The following is a 16,939-nucleotide window of genomic DNA, read 5'->3' as shown; positions in this document are numbered from 1 at the left end:
TGCGTCTGAACGTCAGAGCAAAGGAAATAACCTCATACTTACATATTATTGCACTATCATTGGTTGATTTGGTTTATTTTACTTCGCATTTCTGCCACTTTTAGCTAATCGCGAAGATGGGGATGAGTGATGATATGATGAAATTGATGAAGGGACATCACAAGAACATCCATGCCCAGGACGGGATTCGAACGCGGGACCCCTGACGTCGTAGCTCGCTGTGCTAACCACTCCGGAACGGAGATAGGCTAGTATTGCACTATTAGTCTACATGTAGACTTACTACCCAGAGCCTGCAAAATGTTAAAATTTGACCCCTAAATTCTGAACTCTACCATTTTTTAAACAAATATGTGAGCACTGGCGTACCCAAGGGGAGCTGATGTGGCTTCAACCCGTCTCGAATTCTTTTAGAAAATCAAAACTTTCAATTGAAAGCGACAAAGAACTTTGGAAAAGTTCAAGTTGTGAATGCAACCAGCCCTTCCTTCCTTAAAGTAACTCCGATTACCATTTTCATCTTTTAACAACTTTTAAAATAAAGGTTAAAAATCGGAATTACGAAATATTTTATAGTCTATCCAACCACCACCCTCCTAGAAGGCGGCCATGTAATCTATCTTTACAATTCAGCCCCCTCCAAGTAAAATCCTGCGTACGCTATTGCAAGTATCCAAACATTTTAGTCCTTTACCGGACATTCATTATGCTCAGTGTTGCCAACAACACGAGAGAAAAACGGGCTAAATCGCAACCAAAATTGAGCTAAAATTCCCACCAAGGGGCTATATTTACAGAGGTGCGGCTGCGTACTGAAAAAAAAATCTGGTTCTTAATTCTTGGGTGTTTAGGTGCAAAATTTCTGAAACTCAAGCACGCACGAACTAGTATCTGGTCGAGCCTCACTGTTGCGAACGATTCGTCGATTCCGCACCGCATTTCTGTGAACTTTCAAGGACCAGATGCAATGAAACTGAACAAAGATTCGCATTTCCTGGAATCGACGCTATCCGTAATTCGCCTCGGGCTACACAGCATAAAAAAAAAACAGAAACAAGGGGATAAAGTGACAATGTGCACTTGCTACCTACTCCTCGGGAGGGGTCGCAGGACGCGCTTGCAGTTGCAGAGGAGGGTCGGTTAAGTGAATTCTTCTTTGCAGTGTTGTAATGGTTCTTATTAAGCTGAAAATATGAGTTAACTTTACTGAAAATACCAAAAAACATTTCATTACTGAAAGGGCTAGATTTGTAGCAAAATTTCTCTCTGTAGGGCTAAAAAGCCCCTTGGGGCTTTTGCTGAATTTTGGGGCTGAGTACGTACTCAAAAGAGCCAGTTCTGGCCCCAAAAGGGCCAACTTGGCAACACTGATTATGCTGTGTACCTAATAGGAAAAAGATTAAAAGATTTCCTTGGATTTTTATTGATAGAGCACTTCACTTTCCTCTTATCTGATAAAAACAAATGTCACTTTCTCGTCTCTGCTTTCATGTCCGAATCATTCCATTTTCATGAACACGAGTATCTACTAATGCGATTATAGCAATGTAGTCTTGTGTGTCAATTCACAACTTGTTTTATAATTAGCTAAACCTTGACCAAAATTTAGAAGCGCAGGAAGCCACGTCCCAACAATTAAAGAGTGACTTGCACTACCACATGATACAAGATGTTCCATACCTGTGACATGACTTGGTTCAGTGTTAGTATGTTTTGACAGTAACGATAATTTTTGGTTTCACATTATTACAGAACACAGAAATTTAAACAACTGCAGAGCGAATAGACCAACTAAAGTAATTTCTACATCCATTGCACTTAATCATTCACTTCCCTACCATGTCTACAATTATCCGAGGCCAGTAAACGGCTTGATTTCTGAACGAAAGAAATGTCTCTGTATTTCCTGTTGATTAAAAAAAACGATCTCCTTTCACCACTTAATTGTTTAATGCTAAAGAGCTAGTGCCTGGCGCATACTGCACCGTACTTAAGTTGTGCTTATTATACGACACTGAGTCGTTAACTAGATTCATCAATCAACTGTTCCCGTTTGCTATCTACGTGTAAGAGTAAAGGAAAGTATTAATTACGTGTGGCTATCTGACAGTGATAATTAATCTGATATACCTGGAAAGAAGTCCATGACGTTAAGGGATTTGAGGATAGAATAACAATATCTATGTAGGTCAAAATCCTTAGAAGGCAACTGTCGTCGCTTCCAACAGACAATTACGATTAAAGATTCCAATGAGATTTATGACAACGCTTTCGGACTTGCATTGTATTAAATTTCTTCTTAATTATTCTGTACAGGCTAGGAAATTATCTTAGTTGTTATACAAGTTTCGCTTGATCATTGGTACGGTCTCGGCTGTGTGTTAATTTTCTTGTTACCGTTTCAGGTGTCCTTGAAGGGATCGTAAGCTGCTGTGGAAGTGAGATAATGAGGTTGCAGCATTGCAATATGGTAATTTCTAACAAATCCTCCCATATACGTATATGGAGAGCACCTGAATGACAGGCTAGAATTTATATACGCGGAGTGTAGGCTCTGGATCTACCATAATCCTGAGATCCGCTATGTACAATTTCAGTCATGACGTTTAGCCCAAGTTATCTAAGTAGTTGCATATTATACACGTTTTTGACCACATTTCAAATATCTCGTTGTTTTTCTTTTTGTGGCCATTTTCCCTCACTGGAGGTATCTTTGCAACTAGAGATCCGACGGTTAAGTTCCACCAAGCACCCTCCTAAACTCAGGCCTGTTGATTGTACTCGTAGTAGAACAGACTCCTTGAAGTCTACAGTCCTCTAAAAAATCAGGAAGACAAAAACATTTGTATTGCATGTACAGATAAGATAATCTGGATTCGACCTATGATTTGAAGTGTGACCTGAACTACACAGTCGAACCGAAACACATTTGATTATATGTGACTGCGTTATCCATTACGCTATAAGAGATCTCTCGGAATCTTCGAGAGAACATTAAACTTCTCCCTATGAAAATTTGGAAATATTCTTCACTTCGGCTCAAAAAAGAACAATAACAAATTTCGGTGTGACTAGTGAAAATAATATGAATTTCTTCTCAGTGGGTTAATTTTCTGGGTTCGATGATAATTAAGAGATACTGGATTTTTTGGGTTTGAAATGGAGAAATGACTCCGATGATTTAAGACAAGCAGTATACTGTATAATTTGTATCTTAAAAAATCTATACTTGCAGATTATTATTATTATCACAGATAGTTTCAGACGAATAAAAAACTTCGGAATTTAACTTTAGAGAGTGATACTAGATTATAAATCATCACCGGCGGGGAATAACCGGGATTTTTTCCACCTGTTTAAGGGCTCTGGCGCCCATCCAGCGTCGTATAAAGTGGGAACCCGGAGGAAACTCTGGGGGGAGGGGTGCAAAGGCGGCCAGGGGCGTGGTGCTGATTACATCACCCCCACCTTCGGCATTGATCAAGAAAGTGTGGGGCCCTAACGCTCCCTATACGCCTTCATGGCGTGGTGCAAAGCACAGGGAACACTTATTTATTAGTGATTTTTAATTAATCCTAATTACAATCACGATTCGCATGCTGACCAATTGTCACCCATTTTTATCATATCCTTACTCAGCGTTTTAAGTTTCGTTGACTAGAATCATTACAATATAGAAGGGATTTATATTAGGCTATGTTTCATGTTACCATAACATATTATATTATAAAAAATTGAAACGAATAAATAATTACAAAACATGTGTAAGAAAGTGTAGTTTATGAGTGAATGTTACACTGACGGCAGTTAGGTATATACCTAACTTTTATGGATGACTTTTAAAACGTGGCATCTCCTCCCTAATCCACTTAATTTGTAGATAGTGAACATATATACTTGATAATGCTAGCATAATGCTTTAGGATGAACATATCATCCACACATCATTGTGAAGAATAAGAATACAGTCTTGAAAAGACAATCAAAATACATGCTAGTTATCTAGTACCAAATGTTGTTCATCCTTGCTTAACTAAAGAAAATCAAGAAGCGAATGTAAGAATGTGCTTTAACTTAAATCATCAGGATGACACAATACAAATTATGTAATTTCTCTAACTTACCTTTATCCCAGTTAGGCTTACTTGAATTTCAGTTTAATACAGACCTGCTACTTTTGATATTTTAGTCGAGGAACAACCCCTTATTCCAACAAAAAGTTGAAGACTCATCGGAAATAACACTGGATCTGACATTTTACGCAAAAAACTTGATCGGATAATATAGAAGATTTACAATTTAAATTTGTGATGATAGAACCAACCACTCTTACATTCAAGATGTAAGTAATCAATGGAAAATATTTATATGGATACGTCTGTACGGCAGTTCGTATTGTTGTATTAATGAATTGTCGAAAAGTTTGATAATACATGCTAGTAAGAAAGAGGTGTTTCCGAGTATAAATGTTGTGTAATTACTACTCGAGTTTCACTCATGGCGTATACTCGTATTGTATGAGGTTGGTTTATTGTATTTTGTATATAAATACAGATCATCTCAGCTTTTCATCGCTACACTCTCAAACGCTATGTTATTCGGAATTCTTTTAAAGTTGCACACTGACCTCATTTCTCCACAAAACTTTCACGTAGCTTACCAGATATGAATTATATCAATAAAAATTATATCCTATATCCAATTTAGATAATTTCGAAATTTGTATTTCTCTTTGTCATTTTTATTTTATCTCATTATTATTATTATTCAACAAATTACGTAACATAATTGTTCTAATTCAACAACTTCAGAAGCAAATTTAGTTCCTATTTTAGCATATAAATGTATTAAAGCTAAGCGTGCGAACTTTACTGCAGATAGAACTCTCAATTCACAAAGCTTATATACACAGGGTGTCTGAAAAATAATGTACCCTTTTCAAAACAATTATTCTCAGCCCCATGAGGTGGTATGGGAATGCTTTCTGCCACAAACGAAGAATCTCCTTAAATTTTGTTAACATATGTTGCAAGTTTACAGGTTTATTTTCATGCAACCTACGTGGCTGGTGGTTATTCCTGCATGTTCACACGTAACATATGGATACATAATAACCATTTTGTTTGCTTCTGTCCATATTTTAACACGCAGTAAATATTTTCAATAATGATGTATGGAGAACATTCTAATACGTTCCAAATTTACTTAAAAATGCGTTCTGTTAGCTTTTGATTAATAGCAACCAATACATGATTGATTGGTAGACGTGAAAGCAGGTGGAAGATAAAGAGTATGTTGAAACTGAAAGTGCTAAGAATGCAATATTTTATTCAAGAGCTGCTTGCACACTTGGCGAAAGCAATTGGGGAAATATTGGAAGGTGTTTATGGAACGTAATTAACGTTCTCTTTAAAAGGTAGTATAACTTCCGTTACGCTATGCAACATATAATAAATTATCTGGTCTTATTACAATTCAACTCACGGGATACAGAACCGAACGCGAACAGATAAAATCTTTATTCAGCATAACAGGATATGTATCGATAATGTTTACTTTACGGGACTCGAGACGAGTGGAAATTTATTGTTACTCGCCGTCGAAGGCCTTAATGTCTGATTTGAATAATTTCTTCAAACAAAAACTAAAACAATTAGGCTGTGTTGAAAAGTTCAGTTCGCCTGGAAGACAAGTTGCGAGTGTTGATCTGTTGCTTTCTCTACACGTGGTTTACCGCGAACACCAACGTGTGAACTCGTTTCGGGATTTTTCTATTTCTAAGCTGTCCGCACGTCTGACTTTTTAAACCCATTTAATTACCACGTTCACCAGCGTGGAAATATCTACTCACAGAGCATCATGACAAATGTGAATGAGGTAATGAGAACGGTAAGAGTTGAGAATGTGCTGTACTTTTTATTTAATCATTGATGCACCCGAAGCAAACCCATAAGTTATTTGAACTTTCTTTCTATGTGAGTTTCTGGAGCATGTGTGTATCTATAGTTCTCTCTCTGTCTACATATATATATATATGCCTATGTATTATGTATGTATATATTGTACCTTTATCCGTTATTTATGATATTTATGCACTTGTCAAAAACACTCCCGAGATATTGTTTAGTTTTCTGTTTGCTCATCATCTAAGTCATTGTCTTATATTTATAAATATATGATTCAAATTTCCAAGACACGTTATAGACTTGTTGGAAGTTCTCACTCAATCACAAATATAGGGAATGATGAAAAATGTTTTTATTGCTTACCTTGGCAGACAAGTGATTGTAAAAAAAATAGTAAGCCTTCTTCCCTTCAAACTAAAATCTTAAATACACCATTTATACACAGAAAAAGATTTGTTGGCATTAATAATACAAGCTTGATTAAGCTTTTGGTAGTCAAATCTTTTGCTAACTCTAAACAAATATCCATTTTGCTAAAATAATTTTATTCTGGTTAACCATTATTTGTCTGCCACCCATTTAAACAAATATTTGACTACAAGAAGCTATTTTGGGATTATTCCAAACAAAAGTTTTTTTTTCCTCTGTGTAGTAAATGAAGGGGATTTTTTTGACACATTTGAAATACTACAGGTTCTTTTTATTTATTGATGCATTTTCTCTTCTCACTGAAAAGTGAATGCTGGAACTTCGATAGGATATCCTTTTATTCATAAAGTATTCCAGGCACTGACGTACATATAAGGGCTGATTGGGCTATAGCCCTCTCCGAAATTTTGAGAAAATTAACATTTTCAAATAAAAGCAGTGAAGAACTTCGGAAAATCAGACTGGTAAATGCAAATCCCCCTTAATATTCCATTTTTGAGAGTGGAAAATTCTGAATATACGAAATATCTTATTGTTTATACCGTCCCTCCAGAAAGCACCTATGAACTATCCACCTTTACAATTCCAGCCCCTCCCGAAAATAGTCCTGCGTGCGCCAGTGATTCGAGGACATCGACATTTTTACCGGAGAAGCACTACATAGCAATGCTTGTTATATGTAGTCCATTAAAGAGTAATAACATCTTATGTAAATGCAATTCAAATGTGACAGTAATAAAACATGAAACGTTTCTAATATAAAACCAAAGGACGAGCATAAATTTGCAGAACGCTGGCTGATGGACTTGGTGCCAAGGGGCACAAATGAATCCTTGCAACCGACGGGGAGTGTCGTTATCGGAGCACACGCCAAAGCGAGGAGTACGTTCGTCACTCATAGCTGAGGTCCATATATTCAATATCATGATGAAGTAGCCATCCTCCCTGGCCATTGTGATGAATAGCATTATGCATCGGAGAGTCAGCCACAGGTGTCTGGCTTGATCGCGTGGGACGCCTTCCCGCCGCACAACACAGTAGGGCATTACCTTTGGTAATGCAAGTGTTACGGGAGTCAAATATTCCGAGGCTGCAATCGGATTACAAGATTCATGATATCACTGGGAGGAGGAATATATATTGAAGGCTGCCCACTGCGAAATCGCTCCGGAGCTGATACATATAAATGAGTAACAACGCCTTGGCTTGTTTCGGGAGACAATGAAGAATCAGTAGTTGGGGGAATTGTTCATCAGGTTAAAGTTTCCGCCTAGGAAAAACGGCATGCTGGACATGGTGGATATATCTATGTGAACAAAGCACCATGTGCGAGAGGTTTTACTACTTCAATTTTTTAAATGATAGTTAAATGATTTAGTTGTAAGAAGAAATGAAATAAGCAAAAAGTAAACGACTATATTTTTTTAGATGTATTTCGAAGCAAGAGTTAGATTATTGTCGTCTCTTTATAAATAGTTCACTTCATAAGAATGAGAGCAGCGGTGATCTAGTCGGTACGGTGTCTAACTGAGACCAGGATCGATTAATAGGGTGGGTGATTTAAAAAAAAAAAAGCTGGAATAAGCTGCCATTGTTCCCGCGCTTGCCGAACGTCGACCTTTCTAGCAAAAACCACGGAGCGTTGTCGCTATCTACTGTCAACTTCCTTCTGTTTGGAAAGGCCAGGCAACAAATGAGCTACATTGAATGTACAAATGTTCGTAAAACACTCTAATCAATGCCATGTAATACTGCCATTGCCAGTATGGTGAGGGAAATCGCGTCAACACATTTTAGATTAAGTCTAATTTTCAAAACGAGGATAGAGCAAAACTATCCTTCATAATTACCACTGTACGGGATATGATATTTTACATGCGAGAGAACACGGTCACTGTGAACACTAACTGCTGCCAAAGGTAACATGCTCTTACATACAGCTATGGATTTTGGCCATGGAAATTTTTGATCGGCAAATGTTTAGAATACCAGCGTTTGCATCGTAAACTGATTGCCATGTCCCAAACGGTGTAGTAAAATGTTCAAAATTTCCCCGCACTGTGAAAATCTCGAATTTTCTGCACTCTATTTCTCGTTGAGGTGATTTTATCTCATTTCTGGAATAAAAATTGCTATTTACAAGAAATTGTCGATATCTATAGTCAAGAAAACTTTACTTTTAATATATGACCACTCGTAATTTTCGTACTATTCAGGATCCAGAAAATCGGGAAGTAATTTTTCGTAACGTAAATGTTATTCCAGATTTCGGAAAATTTCCTGGTCCAGATTGCCTGTCCCAGGGTTCGAATCCAGGTCTTCCGCTTGGTAGCCAGATGCTCTACTAACTCTACAAATAACACCAAAACATTGCCCTTACTGTATTCAAACACATCGAAATCACGGAAACGTAACATATACTACCAAAACCAGGAAGACAATTGAGGAACTCAAGTACTGGAGCCTGCATTTCACCAACGGTGCTCAAAGACTTTTTTATACCTCTACAATCACAGTGGTCAGAATACCTTCCAATTCATTATAATTCCTATGAACAGCATGCAGGATGGTACTTTGCTAGTTATGGTGAATCGGCGACCCTCAGGGCCAGACCCAAAACACAATAAATGCATTCCAAGCTGCAATCGAGACTTAGGTCAAGACCTTTTGTTCCGGGAACGCACCGTTCTCATGCAGTCACATATTCCTGTTACTTTAAAGACGACCATCACAGATTTTAACCATATGCTTATTTATGGACAATGAATGGAAGATTTAGCCCCGCCACGATGCAGTATTTCAAACTAAGACAGAAGACAACGACAGTAAAAGACATCCCAATAAGAAGCGGCGGGTTAAGGGATCTGGTGCATTGGATGTCCGAAGGGAAGAAGGGGTCTCCAAGGTCAAACCGATCTGGAGTAACGCCCAGCGAGATCTTCTCTCATCCGACACCACGTATATTCCGGAACCAGATCGGCCGCGTTCATAAAAGTCACTCGGGTGGTTCAATGTTGATTTTTATGTGGGCCGTGACCTCTGCGATGCTGCAGATCTGTCGCTTGCTTTGATACGCCAACCACGTGCTGATGGCTTCCACCCTCAGAGAATGTCTTCGAAGGCTATTCGGCCAGTGTAAGAGTTGCAGACTACAGATTCTTTTCGGCTTTTTAAAGTAGCTTGGCTTACTTTTTCGTGTTCGAATATACCTACATTCCGTCTCGGGAATCTGTGGAGCAAGGTCGTGCATGACGGTAGAGAAAGGGAGGAAGCGAGTGGACGGAGCAAAGCAGTACTCGCTGCTGCAAAACGCTGTATCGTGTTTTCTCCTGCACGTACTTACTTCTCCTCTCGCGCGTTTATTGGTCGAGCCGTCTCGAGTCCTATACTCTGTCCCGCTTTCTCTGGAACAAGCGAACGAAAGCAAGTCTCTGCTCAAGTAGTTAGGCGAGACGGCTCCACCAATGAACACGCGAGAGGGGGGGACAGTATTGCTTGAAAGGGGGGGGGGGAAGAGAAGCGACTGCAGGTTATCAGCCTTCGAGCAGCGTGTACTGCTTCGCTCTGCTCACTCGATTTCAATCTTTCTCTGCTGCTAAGCGCCTCCTTGCTCCAGAGATAGTCAGAAGAGAGCATACTTGTGCACAGGACTTGATTTTCTTCGCCCACTACAGATATTCCCCGGACAAAGTGTAGCGCATTCTCACTACATACGTTCAACGTTCCTGAAATCCTAAGGTTACAAATTCAGTAGTTCGGTATTCTAAGAGATATCCATCAATTGTTCTACACTCTGTCTCAGGGATCGGTGGACCAATGCCGCGCATAACGGTAGAGAAGGGGAGAAAGAGAGGGGACGGGGAAAGCGCGCTGCTGCACTCACTTGCCCTCTCACGCGTTCATTGGTTGAGCCCTCTCGAGTCCTACTTGCGCACAGGACTTGTTTTCGTTCGCTTCCTCCAGAGATTCCCGGGACAGGGTGTAGTAATAGTGGAAATGTAGTGTTTCGAATTCACCTCGTGTCAATCCCCAAAACAGTAAAAACTTGTTTTGGATAATAGATTTATATTGTTTGGTTTCAGCTCGCAAGAGGTAATTTAGCTCACGCAGGTTAAGTCTGGCGTGTAAGGTTAGTCTCTAAACTCTCAATAAATCTAATCTATGCTATAAAAATTAAGGCGTACTTTACAAAATATTTATTTTGAAACTGTGTTGTGAAAAATATTTTTGTAGCGCAACGAAAGGTTACAAATTCGTTCTGACATTTTTCTTACAAAGAACACTTCCTTGATTAGTTTGAATATATGAGCGAGTGTCTTTCGTTAGTTCGGATACACATTTCGAAAAAGGTATCGTATCCGTATCGCAACAAGAAATGTTCATATTTGAGCGAGAACTAGTAAATCGATGAACCGTTCTATATTTTACAACCAGGCATATTTCTAAATACGAATGTTTTGGTGCGGGGCTTTCGAAATCTCTCATTACACAATCTCGCATTAGTCATGGAACAAAATATCGGTGTTAGCATCTGTAAGATTAAGGACGAGAGACAGTATAACCACAATAATCTCCATAGTCAATTCAGAGATAAAGTGCTGGAGATAAATCGAAACGCTCTTTGAAACTATGTAATGAAATAATTCCAAACTGGAAGGTGTTGTTTACATAATAAGGTTGTGACTATATTGTTCCCTTGTTCATATAAATTGATCGTCATTTTTCTCAAGGAAGGATCGCTATCAGCCACTTCGATCGCCTATACATAAAGACAAAAGAAAAAGATAGGACGAAGCGGTACATCTAAGGCCAGCAAGCTCTTTCATTTTGTTTTCATTTCCATCGCAATATCGCCTTAATTTGGAAACGCTCCGCCGTTCCTTTATGGATTTTGAGCTTGCTGTAACAGAGTGTGTCGGCTGGAAGGGCGTCACAAGAACAATAGACCGGCCGCCCTCCCTTCACGACCGCCGCCCTTCACCTATCACACCATAGAATCGACTATCACGTTCTTCTCTTCAGAGCAAGTTTACTGCAATTTCATTCCACCGTCTCCTCTCGCCTTATTCTGTCTTTAACCGGAACCCATTAACCGTTCATTAAGTGGTCAATGCGTCATCCACCTTGATCCTCGCCAAGTGAATCTTTGTTCTTCATAACAAACAAGCCGAAGGCCTCGACACCTAAACGTTGGTTATCCCCGGCGTATTTTCTCAGAAGGTAATTCACCGATTTGACGAGCAACAATGCTCTGTGTGTGAACTCCTGGACATCTTTTAAGATGAACAAACTGCTCTTTTGAAAACTTGTTTTTTCTGCCCCATCACGCTGATTGTTGTCCCTTTTGTCGTCCCTTCTCGCTTATCGTGCAACAATGCATCCGCTTCTTTTCAAGAAAGGTCGTTTCATCTTTCCTCCCTATACTCTAATTATCACCCCTATTCTAATTTAATGCAAGGTAGCCATAATTGGAGAAATTTATCTTTCCACGTATCAATGGCTTGAAACGTACTACATACTAGTATAAGCGAAACAATAAATTAATATTTAGTTCCATTTTATGCACAGAAACTAATCGAGCCAGATCCTACAATTATAAGAGCATTCCAAAATACTTTCCACCTGTCTGGGAACTCAAACGATACAAGGCAGACTGGCCAGTTCGATCCAGGTGCATCCAGAAAGTAAGTTTCCCACTCGCCCACTTATGACAGGCCATGCGTATTGAAACCGGTTTTGCGCATGCGTGAGAGGCACATGCCCTGGCTAGAAGACGCCTCCCGAAAGTCCTCACTAGTGTCGCGGCAGCGATGAATCATGGCGGCTCTTATTCCATCTCCCGCGGCGTGCGAGGTTCGTTCGGTGATCAAGTTCTTGAACGCACAAAACATACAGCCGATCGAAATTCATCATCATCAGCTGTGCCAGGTGTATGGGCCAGACGTCATGAGCAAGCTGCGTCGTTGTTGCAGGACATTAAATGAAGGCCGCAAAATATGCATGACGACGAGGGCAGTGGGCGGCCATCGGAGCAGGTGCAGCAGCGCATATTAGAGAATCGTCGCGTCACAATCACGGAACTCAGCAGCCATTTCCCGCAGATTTCTCGGTCGTTGTTGCACGACATTGTTACCAAACGCCTCTTGTTCCGAAATTGGGTGCCGAAACAACTGACGCCAGAACACAAAGGGAAACGCATGGGCACGGCGCTGACATTTCTGCAGCGTTACCATGATGATGACGATTTTCTCAATCGGATCATCAGAGGGGATGAAACTTGGGTTGTAGCTGTACAGCACCCCAGAAAGCAAGCAGCAGTCCATGCATTGGCGTCACAGTGGATCTCCATGCCGGACGAAGTTCAAACAGACTGTGTCGGCGCGAAAAGTGATGTGCACGGTGTTCTGGGACAGACAAGGCATTCTGCTCATCGAGTTTCTGCCCAAAGGTGAGACTGTGAACGCTAACCGATACTGCGAAACTCTGGGGACATTGCGACGAGCCATTCAGAATAAGCGACGCGGTAAGCTCAGTGCCGGGGTGATCTTGCTGCACGACAATGCGAAGCCGCATATGGCTAGGCGCACTGCAACCCTTCTGGACAGGTTCGGTTGAAAGATGTTCGATCATCCATCGTACAGCCAGGATCTCGCTCCCAGTATTTACCACCTGTTCTTGCCAGTAAACAATTTTCACAGATACGAAGAGGTTCAGACGGCTGTCACACAGTGGTTCGGCGCCCAGACGGCGGACTTCTACGACGCAGGTATACATATATTTTTATATATATAATTTTACTTCGCTCTTTGTGCCACTTTTGGCTAATTTGCGAAGATGGGGAGAGTGATGACCTGATGAAATTCATGAATGGACACTCACAAGCATCCATGCCCAGGACCCCTGGCGTCGTAGCGCGATGTGCTAACCACTCCGCCACAGTGGCCGGCTAAACTTCCCCGTGTCGAAAAATAGTCAATAATGTTACATTCTGGCAACGAGCCACAGTCTACCTAACAATCATCGTGGGAAAATAGAATATGACTGGAGTGTTCACATGTTTTCGAAACTAGTTGTTCGTGCAGAATGAGATATGAAACTTATCGTCACTTGACACCACAGTTTTCAAATTTGAAATGAACGAACGATCGGAAAACAATTTTGAATTTTCCAACGTTAAACACACTGAGAAATATAATAAGGTTTGCTTCAAATGGTATCTGAATTTTGAAGTGTAATTTATCTTACACACACCCTCATGCAAATGGACCAGGAAGTTTCCAATAAGTGCACACCGTGTTAATTACACGCATTCTTTGAAGAATATGCACAGAAAGTTTGAAATCGGATGTATATACCTTCAACTTGAAAACAAAATAGATTTATAGAATAATTTTTAAAAATAGTTACCTTTTGGTCTGGACGATGATACAGATGTCCTGAGCATCTCGGAATTGAACGTTTTTATGATTTAAGCAGTAATCAATCTTCGATCTGTAATGAAAGAGAATGTCTTGTTGCTTAGTAACCAGGTACTAGAACAATGTATAAATTCAATATTTCGTTTGTTGTTCTTTTATGCCTCTATTGGCTAATCGAGAATATGAGGACGAATAGTGAGATGATTGAATGAAAGTGATGAAAGGATACTCACAAAGAACGAGACTCGACCCAGGATTTTTCGGTGGCGAGATCGACAATGGACCACGTAATGCACTTCACCGATTTACCATAAATTCATTAATTGCGATATAGATTTCATTCACCAAAGATAATGATTGTGATGAACGTTACTATCAATGTGGAATTATCTAAAAATGAAAAGCACCCTTGTCGAAAATAACAGTATCCGTAAATACGAAAACGACGAAGTTCAAGATAATTAAATCAATTAGTAAACGCAAATATGTATGTGATAGTAAGATATTTACTGTATCTATGTTGCTCGTATGTATAACATGTGAACTGAGTAGCAAAATATTATTTATGATCGATCTATAATATTCAGAGTCTGTACATTACTGAATATTTTGTTGCAGCATATATAGATTTCGCAACTTTTTTACATCCAATGGGCATTTATAGTCGAAAAATATATAATATACGAATATATTTGTGTAGGTTAGGTTCAAAACTGTTATTTAAAGAGTGATTTAAACAATTAAGTTAATAATAAAATACTTCAAAAATATGAAACCACACCAGTTTGAGAATCTGCTACTATAATGTACATAAAAATCGCTCAAAATTCAAAGGTATATAAAATTCTGGAGTAACGATGTAGGAGAGATGTGTATTAAACTCCCTTACTAGTGTTCGGTCATCGTAAATAAGAAAAAACAATAATAATGTCCATTTAACATATACCTCACAGTCCGATCAATCATTAGGTCTCTCCATGGAAATAATGTGGATAATCGAAAATATGATATGGCATTCTGCTGTATATTGTATGAAATTTCCAGGTGCTTGAGAGACTTCACAGAAAGGACGGTCCTTTGTACTCTGCCATATCCCTATTTCGTCCCCTTGTTTGACACAGTTCAAACTCAGAACTTGTTCAGAATTTCCAGAACAATTTATATCCCTTAGATACACTGCATACATGTGCCATTCCATGTGAAATCAGCTAATGAAGAGGCACTTTTCAACCTCACATATTTTCATTAATTTGAAATTTGGCATACTGAAAGGGTCACATGAGGTAGGAAAATATGGAAATGCATATTTTTTGTATTTCCGAAATTACAAGGGTTCAAAATGTGCTATTTTGACCATTTTTTTCAACATCTTGTTAATTTTAAATTGCAATATTTCGGCAATCAGGGCACCTATAGAAGTGATTCAGACGACGTTAGAAAGGTATTGAATAAGCTCTTTCACACGAGATCTAGCATGGTAGAAATTTTCTCAAAAACGGGTATTTTGTTTTCCAAAAAATGATATGTCATACATACACTACTATTCAATAACTTTACAATTTTAAAATGGGATGCCAATAGGATCCAAAGTTATGTTAGATTTAGGTTAGGAATACAAGGTGATACAAAAGTCCGGTCCGTTTTTAGTGCACATATAGCGAAAAACAGAAAGAGAGAAAAGTTGTTGGAAATAGGTGAGTTTCAATTTAAAGTGGTTGAATTTTGAACGTAGCATGAACTGTTCAGGCTGTACACTGACATGAGCCCTACTGGTAATCGAAAATGCCACATGCTTGTCTCGGAATCAGAAATGAGAATCAGGCTACAATACATACTTCACACTGTGCCACTGCACGTGTCACACATTCACGTTTCTTACTTACATACTATATATAAATACATTGGATTTAATTATCAATATGAAACAAGTAATATAATGTCGATACGATTACAATGGTAGAGAATGGCTAGTCTTTCAAGTATGCATATCCACATATCTTATATTTCCACCTGAGGTTTTGGAAAAGTTAAATTCATGCTTGACGTGGTTCATGGCTGCAGACATTTGCGTCTTCATCCAAAACGACTTTAGTTATCTTAACTTGATAATTGAGACGAATGTGGAATGCCGACGCACACACCAGCACTTTAATCCTCTATAATGTATGAATTCCTGTTGGGTTTGCATCGCTCCACCAACCCACGACTGGCACGGACAGGGCTCACCCAACTTGGTAAAAGAAATGATGCCGCCGTTCGCCTATCTGATAACCTCCTTATAAAACAGCCTTTGTCACTTGGACGCCATTACCAGCTTTCTCGGGAAGTGATACGAGAAATAAAGGAACACGTGCGCCATGAAACATAAATACACATGTACAGCGTAATTACATTAGCGTTATCTTCCACTATTAGTTAAAGGGTAGTACCATTGGTATCACTCCCTAAGGAGTGTTATTTGTAATTAGTTTTCCCATAAACAAACTTCTTATTACAATCGTAAACCCTGTTGACAACGCTTTTAATATTATTGAGATGTCAGGTTTAATGCGAATACGTCAATAATATATGGAGCTAATAAAACATTTCTACTCGTTTGATTTGGAGCTTTGATAATGGCCTGAAGAATGCCAGCCTGCATCGTATATGGCGAGAAGTAGTTGGCATTTTGTTTCTTGTAATCATTTCGAGAAAAAAATACTCATAGGAGTACAGAACAAAACTAGTGTGTGGCCTCCCCGATGGCGCAGTGGTAGCGTCGTCGCCTTGTAATCAAGGGGTCCCGGGTTCGATTCCCGGTGGAAGCACATAGTGGTTCGGATCCCACTTTAAACTGTAGGTCCAGTCCCGATTAGCCTTACTGTGCATAAAGTGTACTTAAAACAACAAATCAATCCAATCCAAAACTAATGTGTTTCCACATTTTTTCTTGGAAAAAGTATTTAATTATTAAGGTTTGTAATGAGGATGAAAAATAACGAGTAGTGTGTGCAGGTGATTTCCTACCACCTATCGAAATGTCGCTGTTAATAATAGCGTCACTGGCTATATCTGGAAACCCTATCCTAAGCATTTCCCAACCCCCGAGAGCACCATACCGGTGCTTACCGGTTAACAACCGGCCTCAGGAGAAGCCAAGGATCAAGATCGGGTCGCTAAGAGCGCGACAGTGCCGGACGGGAGAAT

The sequence above is a fragment of the Lepisma saccharinum genome, chromosome 25, assembly GCF_977018435.1.
Source record: "Lepisma saccharinum chromosome 25, izLepSacc3.1, whole genome shotgun sequence".
Lineage (NCBI taxonomy): Eukaryota > Metazoa > Arthropoda > Insecta > Zygentoma > Lepismatidae > Lepisma > Lepisma saccharinum.
This window is presented reverse-complemented; position numbering follows the sequence as displayed.